This window comes from Globicephala melas, chromosome 13, assembly GCF_963455315.2.
Source record: "Globicephala melas chromosome 13, mGloMel1.2, whole genome shotgun sequence".
Lineage (NCBI taxonomy): Eukaryota > Metazoa > Chordata > Mammalia > Artiodactyla > Delphinidae > Globicephala > Globicephala melas.
Window position 1 is genome coordinate 48,082,471 of NC_083326.1, and position 21,341 is coordinate 48,103,811.

A 21,341-nucleotide genomic window follows, 5' to 3' on the forward strand; every position below is an offset into this window, starting at 1 on the left:
TAGCTTTTTCCACACATGAAACACCTCGCAGACTTACTGACATTTACTATGTATTGAGTAAATGTTAGTTCTTATTCTGGAGTTCATTGACACTGGCTTGGCTCCCTGGTCAGGTGCTGCCCTATGTGGACCTCAAAATGTTGTCTCATGATGATATTGGAAACATGTGTCCATCTGCCATGGTTTCCTTAAGATCCTTCATATCCAGATTTCTCTGAGAGATTGTATATTCACATTTCAATTCACATCATCCCCACGATTCTGTTGAAATTGCTCTTACAAGGGTTACAGATTATCTCCATGTTTCTAGATGCCTGTACGGTGCCACAGAATCAAAGCTAGAAGGGACAGTGGAGATCATCTGATTAAGCTGCCTTATTTTACAGACAACAAAACAGACCCACATAAATTGAGATCGGTCTAAGGTCACACAGTTACTAAGTGGTAAACAAGAGACTCCGAGAATCCAGGTCTCCCAACTCCAGACTCAAGACTCTCTTTTCGTAATTCCACTGGCACTTTCCTCTAGCTGCAACCTCATCCTTGTCCTTTTCATAAAATTCTCTCGGTGTAGCAGTCTTATTTTCTCTTGTCATTCGCTTCCTCCACCCACCGCAAGGGATCTTCTGCTTCTATTGCTGCACCTCAACTGACTGTTCTAAGATCTCTACCGACCTAGTGGACTGATGTAATGCTTTTGGTTTTTTTTAAAGAGAATTGATCGTAGTTTACCTGCTTCTCTACTTATCCCTGTTGGTCATTCCCTCCTAACTGAACCTCTTCCTTCCTGTTTCCCTTTGTGCCTCTTTGAATGTTCTGTAGTCCTCTCTGTCCTCTACCTGCTTCTGCAAGATAGTGTCCCCATTGCTACTGCTACTGTGACCCGACCCCCCCCCCCAGCCTCACGTGGCCTCATCCACTCCCAGGGTTTCAACCACCACCTTTTACCGATGACTCTCCAAATGGTGTTTCCAAAAGACAGGAGGGAACTTATGGGGGCTGATGGTAATCTGTATCTTGATTGTGCTGGTGGTTACGAGACTGTATGCGTTTACTAATACTCACCAGATGTAAATTCGTGACTTTTTGCATGTGAGTTACACCTCAGTGAAGCTATTTCCAAAAAAAAAAGGTGTCTTTGATTCAAACCTCTCCTCTGAAATTCAGACTCATACACACAGCTGCCTGCTGGATATATACGCACTCACGTGTTCCTGTGAACTTCAGACTCACTGGGTCCAAAACAGAACTCATCATCCTTTCTCCAAACCTGCTTTTTTTCTTAAGTATTCTATTTCACTTGTGGATCCATTGATCTTCTTAGTCTTTTCTTTTTCTCCACATCCAGTTGGCCATCCAGCCATCTCGATTTCTACTCATATGTATTTCTGAATCAATCCCCTCTTCTCCATCCTCTTACCACATTTTAAGTTCAATCTCTGATCATCTTTCACTAAACTACGAAGCAGCCTCGTAACTGTTCCCTCTGACTTTAGTGTTACTACTTTCAGATCCATCCCCACACAGCTGCCAGAACAATCTATCTAAAACACAAACCTGAATAACGTGCCCCTCCCTATTTGGAACATTTTAAGTGCTCTGCACCTCCATCCCTATAGGATGATATCATGACCCTTTTATTGTGAAATATAAGACTCTGTAGGTCCCTGGTAAAATTTCTCCCTCTTTCCTTAGCTTTCACCTTATTCTGTTCTTGGAGGTGCTTTAATTAACCCGCACACAACATGCTGCTGCTGTATCTTGCTAAGGCTGTCCAGTTCCTTCTGCTCAAATAACCCCTCTCCTCCTGACTGCCCTCTGTCTTCCATGAGGCTGTCCATCTTTCCCTTTAATTGGAGATCAGGTACTCTAGAAGGCCTCCTCTGACCCCAGCTTATCACCACAAACATCTCCCTTCTCCTGGAATGCCCTGTCTATACAATATGTTATAAATTTCATATGAAAAGTGTTACAGTGCTTTATAATTACCTATGTACATTTCTGTTTTCTTCCCCTGAATTCCTTGGGGCAAGAATTTACTCAATCTGATATTCCTAAGCCCTATGATAATGCCAGGCCCATCATAGGCAGGTGCCTCAGTGCTGTGTCTGGCTGGTGGCTCTCCCAGAGCCTTTCCCAGTACAGGGCGGTATGGCAGGACAGCCGGCCGCCTGGCTTTTTTTCATTCAGGAACCACCTGACACAGTGACTGGAACCTGAAGGTATTAAATAAATTTGTGTTGTTCTTCTGCGTGTGTTAACTATAGGATTGCTATTTATATTTTTACCACATTTGGACTCAAATCTTGTTTTATTGTTATTGAAGTGCTGTTCTAGATACTCTGAGCGTGTACGGGTCTGCTGTTATTATCCCACTCCACTTCAACGTCTGCTTTCTCAAGGAAGCTGTAATTGTCCTGCCAAGGTTGCCGGTGGTCTCCAGGTTCATCTCCGTAGCACTTTGCAGGGTGGACAGTTCTTCCCTTGCCGTGCCTCTCTCTGACTTCAAGGCGTTCCCACTCCTAGTCTTCTTCCTACTTCTGCCTTTGGAGATTTCTCGTCCTATGCCTGTCCTAAAAAGTGTAGGAATTCTTCGATGCTCATCCTTGGTCCTCTTTTACTTCTCTGTCTACTCTCTCCATAGGCATCTCATCTATTCATGTTGCCGCAACTATTTCTTTGGTAAGAATTCCCAAATTTATGTTTCTAGCTTAGATCTCCTCTTAGTTCCAGATTACTGTGTTCCACTGACAGCTTGACTTTGCCATTTGTATCTCTTTTAGACTTCTGAAGTGTAATGTGTACCTACTAAAAGCTCTTGCTTCTCTCTCCTGAAGCCTATCTTTCTCCTAACTAACATCATTTTTGGTAAAGGGATCTACCCTACACCCAATTACCCAAGCAAGAAACCCAGGAATCACTCCCGATTCCTCCCTTTCCCTCTTTCCACACATCTAATCTATTAATAAGTTCTGTGGCTTCCACCTCCAGTGAGTATCCCATCCCCTTCTTTCCATCCCCAAAGCCATCATTGTGGTCCAGGCTGCAGTCATTTCTGGCCTCCTGAGAGAGTCCCCTCCTTAATCTTCTGCCCGCTTCCCATCCATTCTTCATGCTGAAGTGGGAAGGAGGCCTGTGGACGTGTCAATCTCATGATGTCACATAAAATTCTTCAGTGGCTTCCCATTTCGCTCAAATAAAATTCCAACCTCTCACCAGTTTGTGAGACCGTGCATGTCCTGGCCGGCCTGGCTGCCCTTGCCTTTCCTGGTTGGCTCTTCCTCGTGCACTGCACCCAGCCTCCCAGCCTCCAGGGGGATGGGGCAGGGGGGTTCTGCTTTGGAACCTTCACATGTGCTCCTTCTCACTTGGCCTCTGCACTTCTGAGCCAGCCTCTCTGCACCACCAGTTCTTTCTCGGCTGTCAGGTGGGCCTTCCCTGAAAATCTTATCGAAGTTGGTTTCCTCCTGAAGATTTTCTTTTAAAATAGTCGTTTTTGTTTACTTATTTCCTTCTTCCCCTTTCTCACCTATGAACATCCAACAGCTTAACATAAGAGCTTAATAAATATCAGTTGAATAAATGAACATAGTGTAAATACTTCAAAATGACAAAAGTAGTGTATACTCCATCTTTGGATGTATTTGCAGGTGTATCTAATAACTAATACACATAGATGATAAGTTTACCCAAAAGTACGGAGATGCTTTAAAATTAGGTGTGATCTAAAAATATTAAATAAGCTAAAAGGCTTGAAAGTTCTAACAATTCAGAGATCATCTTCAGTGTGAAGGTCTGTTTTAAGTGTCTCAAAGTCAATATTCTTCCTTTATAGTTCTTACACTGAAAATAGAAACGTCTATGTTGACATGCTTAAGCTCCAGAGTTCTTTTTTGTTTTGTATAATATAAATTTCCATATGAGGTTGAAAGAAAAGTGTTAAAGTTTTTCTGTGTCAAATTGCTGGTATTAAGTTTTGCTAAGCTAAAGGAACAAAAATAAATGAGTTAAGTTTCCTCTAAATAAACAATATCTTAAAATTAAGTAGAGAAATTACATGACCAAATAGATTTGTAAAATTCAAGATGTTATTGAAATAGACTTAGTTGCTTTTCCAAGTTTAATCTGCTTTCAGATTTATTGTTGTTGTGCTCAGTATTTGTTTGGCATCTGCAACGCACTAGAACAGGGAGCTAATGACCCCTGGCATAAGTACCGGGGTGTGGAACATGGGAGCAGCTGCCTCTCATCCACTATCTCTAGTCTCATGTTCATTAAGCGTTGATCATTGCATCACACATTGAATTTGCTACTACTACCATCCCTAGATTTTCTGTACTTACTTCCAGTTCTGGATTTTTTGCTGATGCTTTCCATATGCATACAGTGTCTTTTAGAACATACGGAATTCAAAAGTAAGAACGTTTTTGTATACCACCATGAATCTTGAATTGCACGTATTTGTCCATTGAGTACTAGGCCAAAGAGTTTGAAATCACCCTCTGTAGCAGCAGAATTTTGTTTAGCAGGAGCATTTTACATTTAGCTGAAATTATATCGAAGTAGAGATTAGTGAATATCTACTTAAGGTACTTTTGAATAATGAAAGAAAATGGAAAGCTACATTCTGGATCTCTTATTACTGGATGGCTCCCCTCTCTGCGTAATATAGATGCAATTTTCTATTAGATGTACTTTCTGTTTCTAGAAATTTAACAGCCTAATTAGGAGAACCTTGTAAAGACTTTTAAAAAAACTAAATAGCCAGTTCCTTATTTGTATATATTTTTTCACCTTTTAAATATGCTTTTTTTTTTTTTTTGCGGTACGCGGGCCTCTCACTGTTGTGGCCTCTCCCATTGCGGAGCACAGGCTCTGGACATGCAGGCTCAACGGCCATGGCTCACGGGCCCAGCCGCTCTGCAGCATGTGGGATCTTCCCAGACCGGGGCACGAACCCGTGTCCCCTGCATCGGCAGGCGGACTCTCAAGCACTGCGCCACCAGGGAAGCCCTAAATATGCATGTTTCTAAGGGTTCTATTTTTAATATGTTTTTTTCTTCCCTTACCCTCATTTCCTATTACGGAATTATTATCCCATACAGATGAGTGAAATATCAAATTCCAACCTGTAACCTCTCGTTGTCCCATCTTAGATTTTCAATTAACTTGTTTGACATTACCAGTTGAACATTGTGCTAGCCATCTGATCAAATCAAATCATAATTTCTTTCTTTTCCTCTCCAGTTTTTGTCTGTGTTGCATGATTCTCCTAATTATTCTTGTCTGAAACTTTGTATGTATCTCCTAAATCTTGTCTGGTCTCCTAACCTTTTGAATTGGTCACTCTTGAGGTGCTGTATTTTCTCTTCTATTTGCATCTCCTGCGTTCTCTCTCTGGTGCAAGTCTTATCCTTGTAAACTAACGGATCTCTTTTACTCTCTTCCTGTCATAATTCACAACAGATTTAGAAGTTTAGGATCTCACAAATCACATTTTCTGACCACAGTGCAAATGCATTATAAATAAAAATATTTTTTAAAACCCCATAAATTTTATTTTAATAAATTCATTATTTATTTATTTTTGGCTGTGGTGGGTCTTTGCTGTTGCACATGGGCTTTCTCTAGTTGTGGCGAGCGGGGGCTACTCTTCGTTGCAGTGCATGGGCTTCTCATTGCGGTGGCTTCTCTTGTCGTGGAGCACGGGCTCTAGGCACGCAGGCTTCAGTAATTGTGGCACACGGGCTCAGTAGTTGTGGCTCGCGGGCTTTAGGGCACAGGCTCTGTAGTTGTGGCACACAGGCTTAGTTGCTCCGTGGCATGTGGGATCTTCCCAGACCCGGGCTCAAACCCGTGTCCCCTGCATTGGCAGGCGGATCCTTAACCACTGTGCCAGCAGGGAAGTTTCCTACACCCCATACATTTCAAAATTAAACTACCCATGGAACAAAGAGGCCATGGAAATAGCAGTTAAAAACACTTCAAACTGAAAGACAACTATATTTTAAAACTTGTGAGATATAAATTAAAGCAGTATTTAGAGGGAAAGTTATTAGAACATAAAAATACATATTAGAAAATTTTAAAAAGCTTAATATCAATGTGATAAAAATCAAACTTAAGACATTAGGAACAGAACAAGAAAACAAACCCATAAAAAATAGAAACGAAGGAAATAGTAAAGCTAAGAGCAGAAAGTAATGAAATGTAAAACAAACAACACGGAGGCCAGCAAAGTAAAACAGCAATTTTTTGAAATGACTAACGAAGTTTACACACTTCTGGTGAGATTAATCAGGGTAAAGCAACAATAAATAAATAATATGAAGAATGAAGGGGGAGCCATAACTTCACATGTGCAGAAGTTAAAAAGATAGTAGGGGAACCACTACACGTATCAGAATGACTGAAATAAAAAAGAATACATAAATTCATTTTTGCAAGAATGAAGAGCAATTGGAACTCTCTTACTTTACTGGTGAGAGTATAATTTTGTATAACTGCTTTCAAAAACTGTTGGACAGTATATACTAAAGTTGATTACTAGCCCACTCTACGACCCATCAAGTCTATTCCTAGGTTTATATCTAAGAGAAATGAATGCACATGTTTAACAAGTAATGAACAAGAATATTCATAGTAGCTTTTGCATATAAGCTTTAAGCAGCAGTCGAAGTGTCTGTCAAAATAGAATAAATGTATAAATATATTCATACAATGATATGAATTTTATTTCATTCATATGATGGACTACTACACAGAAATAAAGAAGAATGAACTACCGCTATGTAACAACCTGGAATACTCACATACAAAATGATGAAAAAAAGGAACCACACACATCCTACTACACAATTTCATTCATATAAAATTTAAGAATGGGTAAAACTAATTTCTGATAATCAAAGTCAGAATAGTTACCTTTGGGATGGTATCAACTAGGAAAGGGTGGAAGGGAACATTCTAGAAATATTCCATATCTGGATCTATGTGGTGGTTACACTGGTATTTGTAAAATTCCGTAAATCAGGCGTATTCTTAAGGTTACAGCAGTTTACTATACATATGTTATTTCTCAATAAAAATTGTACAAAATGCACCCAAAACACACAAAATAAAGAAGAGTAAGATAATACTATGAAGAACTTTATGGTAGTAACTGGATAATTTTGATTATATGGGAACAGTCTTAGGATGATATGTTACCAAAGCTGACTCAAGAAAAAAAGAAGTAGAATGATTCCATAAATATGAAAGAGTTAATAAATTGTTGAAAACCTTCCCACAAAGAAAATACCAGAACATACACATAATTCCAAAGCTGAGCCAGAAAGTATAAAAAGAGGGAACACTCCAGTTCCTTTAATGAATCTAGTATAATCTTGATGTCAAAACCAGACAAAAATGTAAAAGGAAAATTTAGGCCAGTTTTACTCATGATTTTACATTTTAAACTTTTAAATAAAATGTAAACAAACTAAATTCACACTGTTAAAAAAAGGTTTTTATACTATAACCAAAATGATTTTATCACAAGAATACAAGGTGGGTTCAACCTCAGGAAATCAATTAATTAATTTTACCACATTAACTGTTTAAAGGAGATAAATTATCTGTTTATCTCAAGAGTTGCAGAAAAAACTAAATTCAGCATACTTTTGTGATCAAAAAGAACACTTAATTAGGGATAGGCAGTAATTTCCTTACCCTTATAAAGACTGTTTAAAATATCGTCTTCAGCAAGCATCATCATTAGTGGTGAAATTTTAATGCAATTATTATTTTATAATAAAATCACTATTAAGGCTTCCTGGGTGACTTAACCAACAATGTAAGATAAAATAAAAATGAATTTACTAATAAAAAAACAGGTAACAGTGACATTGAAAAGAACCAAATTAAATTGTCATTTAGAAGTCATATGTTTGTTTGTAAAACAAAATCCAAAGAATCTAAAGACAAACTATTGTAATGAATAAAACTTCAGCAAAGTTGCTGGCTACCAAATCAAATCATACAAGTTAATTCGATTTTTATTCATTACCAATAAAGTTAGAAAATTTGAATTTTAAAATAATTCCATTTATAATAAGCTCAAAAATAGGTACTTAGAAATAAAACTTATAAGGTGTGCAAGACTATGGAGAAAATGATAAAACACTATTAAAAGATATTGTTAAAGACCTAAATAAATGATCAGATTTAACTTGTTCAGGAATAGGAAGACTCAATACTGTTAAGCTCTCAATCATCCCTAATTTGATCTGCGGACTCACAGCTATTCTAATGAAAATTTCTACAGGTTTTAAAAAAAAATTTTTATTTTTTGGAATTTGACAAATGTATACTGGGGCTTCCCTGGTGGCACAGTGGTTGAGAATCTGCCTGCTAATGCGGGGGACACGGGTTCGAGCCCTGGTCTGGGAGGATCCCATATGCCGCGGAGCAACTAGGCCCACAGTGAGCCACAACTACTGAGCCTGCACGTCCGGAGCCTGTGCTCCGCAACAAGAGAGGCCGCGATAGTGAGAGGCCCGCACGCTGCGATGAAGAGTGGACCCCGCTTGCCACAACCTCGCACAGAAACGAAGACCCAACACAGCAAAAATAAATAATTAATAAAGTCCTACCCCCAACATCTAAAAAAAAAATTTAAAAATGTATACTGAAGAGCGAAAGGTCAAGAATAGCAAAGATACTCTTGAAGAAAAGGAGCAGGCAGAGTAGGATTTGTCCTACTCTGTAGTCAATTTATAATAAATCTGCAGTAAATAGGATGACATGATATTTGTCCACAGAACAAAATAGAGATTCTCCGAAAGAGATATAAGACTGAATATAGTAGAGCTGTCTTTGCATCTCAGTGGGGGAATGAATGAAGTATTCAACTTAGTCATAGAGAAAGATAAAATAAAATTGAGCCCCTACTCACGTGTATAAAAATGTGTGAAAGGGCTTCCCTGGTGGCGCAGTGGTTGAGAGTCCGCCTGCCGATGCAGGGGACACAGGTTCGTGCCCCGGTCTGGGAAGATCCCACATGCCGCGGAGCGGCTGGGCCCGTGAGCCATGGCCGCTGAGCCTGCGCGTCCGGAGCCTGTGCTCCACAACGGGAGAGGCCACAACAGTGAGAAGTCGGCGTACCGCAAAAAAAAAAAAAAAAGTGAGAAAGAACAAAACCATAAATCATAGAAAAAAATATAGAGAATTTTTTATGACCTTAGATTAAGGAAAGATTTCTCAAATAAGACCCAGAGAGTATAAATCACAAATAAAATGATTGATGTGTTCATCTACATTAAAAATAATAACTTCTGTTTACCAAAATTTACCATAAAGTGAGCAAAAATAAGAACTCCAAGATAATAAAATATATTTATAACACATATAGTTGGAAAAAGTATTAGTTTCCTAAATAGAAAAGAAATAGCCACAAATTAACAGGAGAACTCAAATCACCAAATAAGAAAATATGAAATTAACACGAACAGGCATTTCACAAAGAGGAAACATGAAGATCCAGTAAACATGTGAAAATGTTTAATCCTCATCAGTAATATGGGAAATGCAAATTCAGGCAGAGAATAATAGATGGTTTGAGAAGACCACACAGGAAGCTAAGTTGGGCACACAGGTATTTGTTTAATAGTTACTATTTATATATTACTTATGTTATGTTTACTGTTTGTAAGCATTTAATATTTAACTTAAAAAGCAAAATAATCAGAACCGTAGTATGCAATCAGTATCACTTATCATAAATATAAGATGAATATAAGAGTAATACAATTAATACAAAATAATGTTTTAAAAATTCTAGCTATACTCATACCTGCAAAGGTTTGTGAGTCTGAAACCTGTTCTTTCATTGTTACAAGTAAGTTTGTCAAGGTTTGTAGAGGTATTAAAGACATATTAGCATCTTACTGAGACTTTTTTCTTCTGTGTAATTAGAAAGAGCAGTATCCATGCCTTATAGTTGAGGTGGTGCATATCTCACACTTTGGAGAACATTAATCTATAGCATTAACTTTTTATTCCTCGTCTGGTGCTTCAACTTAAGATAAATTTATTCATTTCCTGCAATGTACAAGGCATTAGGCTATCAGGTTTGTAAAGAGGATGAGCATTATACGAATATGGTTATTTGAATACATGTCTTTCTTCCCAGTATAGCCCCCTGAGGGCTTATAGTTTACTCGGAATAAATTAATGTATAGCAATAAATACAGTATAAAGTAGAATGGAATATGTGCCTTAATAGAAGTACTAGTGAAGTGCTGAAGTAGTTCAGAGGAGATAGCAAATAACCAGGCAGGAGTTAGCTTTGCAGGTATCTGTGTAAAGAGCAAGCAAAATGGAAAGAACTCCCAAGCAAAAGTCCGAAGGCAGTAGTGTGCCTGGCAGGCTTAGGAATAGCAAGGGGGTAAGCACGGCTGCAGCAGAGGGAGCCAGAGTGAGGGATGCAGGCAGGGTTACATGGTATCCTCCGTGTTTCTCAGGCGAGTTTCTTAACACATCATAGGTTCTTAGTCAACACTTGCAAATAATTGAAAGCTGGTGATTAAAACAAATGGAAAAAGAAACAAAGAAGGAACCACACTTAAATAGGACATAAGACTTCTCCTAAGTATGTAATAGACTATGCAATTCGTGTCATAAAGAGATTGAGTGACAGATGTAATCCTATAAAAAAATCCCCATATCAAGGCAAAAGATTGATTTTGTTCAATTAAACATTATATTACATAAGCAAGCCTTCAACTGAGTCTGAACATGTTTTGTTATTCAGAGATTGCCTCTATGGGTGTGGAGAGTTTACGCATAAACCACATAACATAATAGAAGAAAATGTTGTACTTAGAGAAAAACTGAGTTCAAATAACAGTTGACAGAAGCATCTGTGTGATCTTAACCAGTCTTTCCTAAGCCTGAGTTCCTTCATTGTTAACATGGGCATAATCCATATTTTGCCTACTTTATAATGTTATTGTAAAGAGCAGATCATATGTTTGTAAGAAAGTTCTTGGTACACTGAAGCACCTGACAAATGTTGCATATGGTACATCATTTATGTAATATCTGTGTATAAGTCAGCACATATCCCTATGTATGTATGCACACATTCATATAATTTATATCTAAAATGTGCTTCAGTTAATTTATTACTAGAATCTAGAATAATTTTATCTAGTGCTAGAACTATGGATTATTTGGTGAAAATGCATTGAAATCAGTCATCATATGTCTACAAAGTTGATTATATAGAAAGGCATAATCAAATATTAAAACAAATATAGGGCTTCCCTGGTGGCACAGTGGTTGAGAGTCCGCCTGCCGATGCAGGGGACACGGGTTTGTGCCCCAGTCCGGGAAGATCCCATATGCCATATCCCATGGGCCCGTGAGCCATGGCCACTGAGCCTGCGCATCCGGAGCCTGTGCTCCGCAACGGGAGAGGCCACAACAGTGAGAGGCCCGCGTACCGCAAAAAAAAAAAAAAAAAAGTTACAAAAAAAAACAAATATAGAAGCAATGAAATCCAAGGGACAAAGAGAGTGTAAAAGCCACAAAGATAAAATATTATTCAGAGACAGCATCAGGCAACAATAAATATAAAAGGTAGAAAAACGTGTAAATAGATGAGTATATAGGTGGAAAAAGGAATTATAGATAAGAAATCGAAAATGTCCAATAGTATTATTGGATTGAAACATATCATGGAGAGCAGGAGAGCAAAAAAAATCTCAGGGAAATAATATCTAAGAAAGTTAAAAATTGTAAATGAAAGGCATAGTAAGTGAATACCAAAATAAGACACCTTCTCCTAAACTCAAGAAGCAAGTGAATAGTTTGAGAGGTGGTTAATTTTAAAGAACTACTATTTGTTTGCCTAAAACTCACTAGCCATTTTCTTCATGGATCAAATATATTTACATTCTGGGGAAAGAAAAGTGGTGAAATTTTTGCTTTTGTTTTTGTCCTTGGACAGGATTTATAATTTAGATGCATAACCTCTTGATTTATTTTTGTAATAGAGTACTATGTTTTAAAAAATTACTAGTAAGTGATTGAGAGATATTTTGAAGCAAAAATATACCATGATTAGAAATCAAAGTGGCATTGATAAACCTAGCTTGACAAAGTCTGATGTTAATGTACTCCTCTTAAGATAAATCTAAGGATTATCTTGTGTATTTTATAAGTGTGGCTTACAGTAGGGAAGCAAAAATGAGCTTCCTGATTTCATAAGAGCTCATGATAAAGAAATGTCCAGAAATACAAACTGATTTATGAAAGCAACCACATGTTTAATAAAGATCATTTCTTAAGAAAAAGTAAGAGGAAGAACAGAAGAGTGGAAAGAGTTGGGCGGGGGGAGTAGAAGGAAGGGTGGGAGGGGAGGACTAAATAAGATAGTTGAAAAACTGGCAGGAAGCCCTCTAAGTTTAATGTCTATACCCACTAGGATTGGAAAATTGAAATTGTTTTGGTGGAAGATAGACCCTTTTAGCACCATTAATTGGATCTGGATTGATATCATTTTGTTATACAAATTTAAATGATTCCAAAGCAGACATTCCCCAACTGCTAATATTAATTTGCATCTAGTTCATTCATTCATTTAACAGTTATTGAGTTTCAGACACATGGCAGGCATTGTGCAAAGACACTGAGTACACAATGGCACACATCATAGATATTGTTTCATGTTTCTCTTGGCAAAGAATTAAACCTTCTAAAAGCAGATGTACCCTCATATAGTGAATCATGTACATATTAAGATGGTAGGGCTTCCCTGGTGGCGCAGTGGTTGAGAGTCCACCTGCCGATGCAGGGGACACGGGTTTGTGCCCCGGTCCGGGAAGATCCCACATGCCGCGGAGCGGCTGGGCCGGTGAGGCATGGCCGCTGGGCCTGCGCGTCCGGAGCCTGTGCTCCACAACGGGAGAGGCCACAACCATGAGAGGCCCACGTACCGCAAAAGAAAAAAAAAAAAAAAAAGATGGTAAGGAGTTGACAGGATTGGAAAAAGGGATATTCTCAAATGCCTCGTAAGGATAGTCACATTGAAATTACAAAATGTCTTTTAAAAGAATGACTGGCTTATCACCTGGACTTTTAAAGAATATCTCGAAAATATTACAGTGCTTACCTTGCACAGATTCTATATAAAATGTCGAATTTGCTATTACCAATTTTTTCTTAATGTTCCCCCTCGTATTCTATACTGTAGAGTAATGTTCTCAAGACCCTGTTGGGAAAGGGCCCCATATTTTCTTAGCTTATATTTTGGGATATTTTTAATTTGAAAAATGTCTAGCTTTATAAGATATATTATCAGTAATAATTATGCAGAGGTTTTTCAGGCCCACAGTTTAATTTTCCGGGATAATCTGAAGGAAGGCTGGGTCTTATCTGGTTGTACTATGCAGAATTTAGGTATTTTTGGTGGCAGCCATCTGGTTCCCTCCAGTAAATTTCTCTGAAAACACTTACTCTTGAGTATACTTATAAAAAGCCCAAATCGGTTCTCTTCTGTGTCGTTCAGACACTCCTTCATAAATGCTCCATGTCAGGCAGCGGGCTGGGCGATGGAGCTGTAGAGGGGAAATAAGACATAGTTCCTTAAGTGACAGGAGACCTTAGAATGTAATGTGAATAGATGCTTTGAATGTAATATAGTAAATTCCAGGCTAAAAGTAGACACTGAGAAATGAGAACCCCCCAAAGAAGGCAGCAGGTAGTAGAAAGAACCAGCGATGGACAGGTGGCTATGAAAGTCATCCTGCAGCACAGGGCCAGGAGGAGACAGTAAGCTTCAAGCAGAATAACGAGCCAGCGTGGCAGTAGTTACCAATCCCTTTTTGTAAATGTGCACACCCATCATATAAATGTGGGTGTATTCATGGTGACCCAGAGTTCTAGGCTTGCTAGAGCTTTCTGTGAGTCACTTTCTGTGAGTCACAGACAAGGACACTTCATCTCTCTGGGGACCTCACTTTGATTGTCTGTGATGAGGAAATTGAAATATTCACTTGTCCCTCTCAATTCTCAAACTCCCCAATATTCTATATAAGCTTGTGCTAGTACCTTTGAAAATATAAAGAATATGGTGGCATTTTATTCTATTTTTAAAAGATATTTTTGGAATGATGAATGAGGAAGGATTGAAGAAATCCAAATAATTTCAGTTAAATCAAGGGATTAAAAGAACCCCACCACCTATACATTTATATACATGGTAACTGCACAGTATGTTTTAGAATAGGTAAAGTCAAGGCAACAGACCTCTATCCTCAAAAACTTACTGTTGAAGAGTACAAACAACAAGAATAAAGCAGTAAACACCCACCTTGTTGTGTGGGTGTTATTGCTAACAAGCTTTACGGAGCAGGTGGGATTTTAGAAGCAATCTGAAGGAGAAGAGAAGGGTGGTGTGACGCGCTTCAGTAGGAAAGCTGTTCAAGTGGAAGGGATGGACAAGAGAAGGCAGAACCCGAAATGAAAATAGGGAGGAAGAGAGAAGCGAAAAAAAAACTGCTGGGAGTAGGAGGACAGGAGGTAATATATCTCATTGGAATAAGAGTGATAAAGGACCAGGCGATTTGGTTAATGTACTCCTCTTAAGATAAATCTAAGGATTATCTTGTGTATTATCTAAGGATATTATCTAAGGATAAATCTAAGGATATCTTGTGTACCACATACAGGGTAACTGAAATGACCCAAATAAGAGGGAGGGTATTCTGTAGATGAAACACAAACTACCAGAATGTGCAGTATTCCTTTTACAGAAGAATAGCTACAAGGGTAGATTAGGAATATAAACAAAAGGGAATCACTGTGACTCCACAGGAGCCTTCATCTAAAGAGAAGCAGAAGGAAGCAAAGATTTTTTTTATTTTACAATGAACAGGTATGAATCATTCACACATTGCTTGATTGTGTGTAAATATTTACATTATGTATTGCATAGATACAAGATGGGTAAGACAGAGCCCTCTCCCTACCCTTACAGCCCTTTAGAGATAAATCGGTTTTATTGAAATAATTCTGATACAACATGTACTGAATTATAAGAGAATCAAGAGGAAACTTCTATGATTTAATATTAAATAAAGCTTCTCTCTATGTCAGCCTTTTGATATGTATGACGAGTCTCTAGTAAATGGTACTAGTACTCGTAAGGAGTTCACAAACCTGTCTACATTCTCAACTTGCTTTGAGGGCAGAAGTTATATACTTAAGAAAATATGTCTTAATGAATCCTAAAATATTTTTTTTCTTTGTCACAAAACTTTCTCCTGGTCTGTGGTGGGATTTTAAATTGTATTACCAGCCTTCGGGATTGGATCTCCATGGGCATACGGTGCAATTCAGTGGTGTTGCAATACAGTACTTAATGTTCCTACTCCTTCATCTCTCTAACTGTATATCCCCAATATCTACCAGCCATACCTCTTCATTTTGAAAATGGTGAGACAGAAGGGAGGTTTCAGATTTTTAAGGTGAAAACGATCAGTATATGGTTGGAATAACTGGCAAGGAACATTGACCCTAATTTGGCGTAAGGCAAGAATTTTGACTTCTTCTTTTCCTCCTCAGATTTATGTTTATAAAAGACTCATTATTCAAACTACTATTCCCCCAGTCCCAATTTCTTAGCTTTCTTGAATGATATGAATGTTTACAAAACAGTACAGGAAGTTAATTACTATGAGTCATAGTAATTTCATATGTTCCTAGTTCATACTAGGAACTAGCAAAATATTACAGTCATGGGTAACTAGGGGCAAACTCCCTAACTCAAAAAGAATCAGCGCATGCTCTGGTGGGGTTTTTTTCTTTAACCTTTACTACAGCAATAATTTAGTTTGTGTTATTCAGCCTCTTCCACTTCACTGGTGCTGTGTAAGGTAGAAGAGAGATTTGCAGGCAGAAATACACAAGTCCTAAATAGTACCTTAGGAATGAAGGTGATGAATGTGCAATGCCTCTTTAAGATTGTCCATTGACAATCAGTGAACAAAATTTATTGACTGTTTACTTTATGGATAACATTATAGGAGATTGATTTAGGTAAATTTACAATGGCATAGAAACAGCAACTGAATACATAACATTAAATAAGATCATCTAGATGAAGATCTCTTAGTAAGGGAGATAAGCTAGGTCCCTTGGAAGAGACTCCAGTAGCTGAATCGGGAGAAATCTGAGAACTGGAGATGAATAAGTGAGCCTAATAAAGCATCTCTCTCCAAGGGAAATTTGGGCTTAAATTCAGTTTTTAATGTTAGACATCAAGTTCAAGAACATAAAAATGCACATTTTGAGGAAAATAAATGTGTTAGGAGACAATTCATTTTATTATTTTTAATAAATTTATTTATTTATTTTTGGCTGTGTTGGGTCTTCGTTGCTGTGTGCAGGCTTTCTCTAGTTGCCGCGAGCAGGGGCTACTCTTCATTGCAGTGCGCGGGTTTCTCATTGCGGTGGCTTCTCTTGTTGTGGAACATGGACTCTAGGCATGTGGGCTTCAGTAGTTGGCAGCACGTGGGCTCAGTAGTGGTGGCTCGCGGGCTCTAGAGCGCAGGCTCAGTAGTTGTGATGCACGGGCTTAGTTGCTCCCCGGCATGTGGGATCTTCAGACCAGGGCTCGAACCCGTGCCCCCTGCATTGGCAGGCGGATTCTTTTCTTTTCAGCGGGGGTGGTGGTATGCGGGCCTCTCACTGTTGTGGCCTCTCCCGTTGCGGAGCACAGGCTCCGGACGCGCAGGCTCAGCGGCCATGGCTCACAGGCCCAGCCGCTCCGCGGCATGTGAGATCTTCTGGGACCGAGGCATGAACCCGTGTCCGCTGCATCGGCAGGCGGACTCTCAACCACTGCGCTACCAGGGAAGCCCTGGAAATAAAATATTTTAATGCTGTTTTATCTAATATTCAAAGAGAACTCAAGCTGAAAAATGGTTCAACTTTTTTTACCCCTTGATTTCAAAGTTACTAGTAGCTTAAATTTATATCTTCATAGAGTTTTGGATTTATTTGTAAAGATAAATATTTTTTCCTTTCTTATACTACATGCACCTGGCAAAATTTGTCTATAATTAAAAGAAAAAAAATGCATTTTTATGAATCATTTAAAGCAAAAATCTTTTTCCAGATTTTTTCTGACTAGATTGTTGTCTCTCTTTTTCCTGTCCGCTAGAGCAATCTTCTTTAGCCCTTCTTCTGTTCTGAATTACCTTCCTCATTCCACCACATACCCCCACCAGACTGTGAGCAACTTGCCTGGCATGTACTAGACATTTTGTATCTGGGTTTTGAACTCAAGGAAATTATTTCCATTTTAGACCTCAGATCAAGTCTTTACTCTCCCAGGGAGCTTTTCCTGATTCTTGTAGACCATATTAACCCATGCCTATCTGGTATGTTTTCACTGTCTTCTCCTTGCCAACATTGACTGGTACTTGGTTTGCCATTTAGTGCTTTGCCATGTCAGGTGGGCAAAATATTGAATACTTATAACAGTTTAATCTTCGTGTGTGTTCTCTCCTCCTTGTAATACCTCTTGGTTATTGAGCTTTTAGTACATGCCAGGCATTGTGTAAAGTGTTATATAGTGCTTAATGTCTAGACATTAACTACATCTGTAAGACAATAATGTCTTCCTTTTAACCACCATGAAAACACACAATATAAAGTTGATACTGGTGTTTTTTTAATGAATTATTTGGGTGAGCTTTTCATCATTAGTAGCTTTCATTTAATTTCACCCATTTTTTTTTCCCTCTCTGTTCAGTGACTTATTTTCACAGAAATTCAGAATTGGAAAATGACCAAACCAAATTACTAAAATGTTTGAAGTATTGAGTATTTGTGGAAAGCTGCAGGTTCATTATTTTCATTCACATATAATATCCATTTGCTTGCCAACAAAATACTGCCAAGTAAAGGTGCCACTGATCTTAAATATATGTCTCATCTGTAATTAATATATTTGTTCTTGAAATGGTAATGGATGTTGCTATAGACCTTGAAAACAGCTTTTTTTCCAAGCGAGGTTGCACCTTTTTTCTCATGTTCTACCCTCCTCTTCCTTCCCACCCCACAACCCTGTCACCAACTTGTGACATTCTTTATGCAATTAATTTTTTTTTTTTTTGGTGGTACACGGGCCTCTCACTATTGTGGCCTCTCCCGTTGCGGAGCACAGGCTCCGGACGCACAGGCTCAGCGGCCATGGCTCACGGGCCCAGCCGCTCAGTGGCATGTGGGATCTTCTTGGACCGAGGCACGAACCCATGTCCCCTGCATCGGCAGGCGGCCTCTCAACCACTGCGCCACCAGGGAAGCCCTATGCAATTAATTTTTAAAGCTTTATTTAATAAACATTTGTTTGGCCCTTGCTAATTTCCATACAATCTAAATTACTGGATTCTAGTTTAGGGAAATTTTAATATGGTTTTAAAGTCCACATAGAAGAGTGAGAAATAATCTTTGACACGCAACTTTATTGTGCCATACAGCTCATCGGGTATTCCATCCCATCCCCTTAATAACCTGTCAAGTAAAGAGTAATAAAGGGGGCTTCCCTGGTGGCGCAGTGGTTGAGAATCTGCCTGCTAATGCAGGGGACACGGGTTCGAGCCCTGGTCTGGGAAGATCCCACACGCCGTGGAGCATCTAGGCCTGTGAGCCACAACTACTGAGCCTGCGCGTCTGGAGCCCGTGCTCCGCAACAAGAGAGGCCGCGATAGTGAGAGGCCCGCGCACCGCGATGAAGAGTGGCCCCCGCTTGCCACAACTAGAGAAAGCCCTCGCACAGAAGCGAAGACCCAACACAGCCAAAAATAAATAAATAAATAAATTTTAAAAAAAGTAATAAAGGTAGTTACTATTTAATGCAGACATGCTACATGGTGGGCATGGTACTAAGCTAAGCACTTTTATATAGTTCTTACTTGCTTCTCACATCAACTATAAATGTAAGTTTTACTATTTTTAATTTATAGGGAGGGAAACTAAGACTCAGGGTCATTAAGGGATTTGTCACACAGCTATATGATGAAGCCACTGCATAGTAACTAATTGCAGAAGGAGAATCCTAACGTTGCTTTCCTACTAAGACTGGTGGTTGTATTTGGAATGGGTATTTTATAGCGTCATTGTGCACATCTTAATTTCAGGAGGTCCCGATTGAGTCTGAGACTAATTCTTCCTTGATAGCCACTGCCAAACTTTGGGATTGGTGACATAGGCCTGAGGGCTGTGGGATGTCCTTGAAAAATGACTCTGTAACTTCATGCTTTGATGCTCCAAACATATACCAATGATAGACAAAATAGAAAGTTAGAAAACCAAATGGATTTAGTCAGCCTCAAAACAGTTGTCCATCTTTGGGATCTGAGAACCAAAGTTAAAAACCAAGTGGTTATCAGGGTTGAAGCCAGGGGTCTCCTGGACTCTATTCCAGAAATAAGAAGTGGTATCTAGAGTTCTCATTACCTATGGGACAAAGCCAGACCTGCTGCTTAAAGCGGGACCTGGGGAGAAACTTCATTGCTCATGACAGGAAACTAGAATAAAGGTTCTGTTGCTGAGCAATACATGGATCTAGGGCCTGTGAGCTGTACAGTTAAAGGGGCAGGAAGAGAGACACAGTTTGTGACTTAAAACTGAATTAGCCATATGCTAGCCCTGTGATTCAGCTCGCAGTGTCTCTGACATCCCTGTAGCACAGCAAATACACAGGAAGTGCCCCTGTGTGACCTAGCCTGGTCTGGTAGCCTGGATGGCCTAGCAGAAGCAATGGCAAAAGTATTGGAAAGGGAGGAATGAGCACACAGAATAAAAACCTTTCATTAAAAATGGGCTTCAAACCAAGCTTCCAAAATATGTGAGTGATTCATTAGATTCATGGAGTAAAGCAGACGAGCAGTCTGACAAAGACTTTGAAAAAGACAAATGAAAGTATGATTTTCCCTAAAAGGAGTGACAAATTTTGGAGCAAATCCAAGTAGAAATTTTTTTTTAAAAGAGCACTTGTATTTAAAATTAGAAACGTTAGAAATGACAAATAGTCATTGAAATAAAAGCTTTAGCAGTTAGGATAAACTCTAGACTGAACATCAGTGAAGAGAGAACCAATGGTTTGTAAAAGTACAGAGAAAATCACCTAGACCAGAACATAGAGGACAAGCCGATTTTTAAAACATGAATGAAAAAATGGTTAAGATACATGGAGGATAGATTGGGAGGCTCCAGTCTGTGTCTAACAGGAGTTCCAGTGGCAGTGAATGGAAAGTGTGTGAGAGATACATAAAAACTGAAGAAAAGGTCACTGAAAGATTTCAGGATTGGAGACATACCTGAACCCTCAGATTGAAATTGTTCTTTAAGTATTGAGCAGGACAAATAAACATAAATATACAGTTGAAAATATGACAATAAAACTTCAAGACACTGAGAGCAAAAGAAAATCTTGAAGCAGACTGGGGGACTTTGGGGAGCCAGTTCTGCCCGGTGGATCTTGGTCAAGGGTCTGGGACTGGGAGCCTACGGTGGAAGTGGCTAGAAACAGTTCCTTCAGTGTCATCAGCTAGTCTCATACCATCCCTGGCATTGTCAAGGACCAAAGCACTAAACAATTCTAAGGAGAGCGTTCTTCCAAAATGCACCTAAAATGTAATTGTAAATTTGCCTGCAAACGATCATAGTTTAAACTGTGTTAAAACCCAGTGGGTGGGAGACAGGGTAGAATATTGGCCTTACTTATGGTATTCACAACCTTCATGACTTGGGACAAATCATTTAATTAATCTGTAAATGAGGATAATAATCCCTCTTTTATCTATTCTCACAGTTTTGTTGCAAGTGAGTTTCACCCATATGAGTTTTTATAGACTGTAAAGCATGATGCAATTGTAAGGAATTGTTATTACTTTACTACAGAAATGGATGTCAGCAATGATTCCTGCCCTCTTAGGGTTTATACATTAGATTCATGAAAAACAAACATCTGAAGAATCCCTCCAAACAATACAAAAATGTTTGCAAAGGTATTTATAACAACTAAGCACAAATTATTTTTGGTGTACACCAAGTGTGGGAATGTAAAATGAACAGAGGGGATGGGGTTTAATGCTGACAAAACTACATATTATGAACTACCCTATTCATTTATTCCCACTTGTTTATTACTATGAAAATGTTCAAGCGTGCACCTAGATTTAATCATTGTTAACATTTAGCCGTATTTGCTTTATCTATGTATGACTATATATGTTCTTTTTTTCTGGATCTTTTGAAAGTAAATTGCAAACATCATGCCATTTCAC

At 38.8% G+C, this 21,341-nt stretch overlaps 1 protein-coding gene across 5 annotated transcripts in view; it reads left to right on the forward strand.

Annotated features, from left to right (window-relative positions):
- Positions 1-21,341, forward strand: part of ZNF521 (zinc finger protein 521) — a 283,327-nt gene that overhangs the window by 124,763 nt on the left and 137,223 nt on the right. The gene's annotated exons all lie outside the window — the stretch shown is intronic.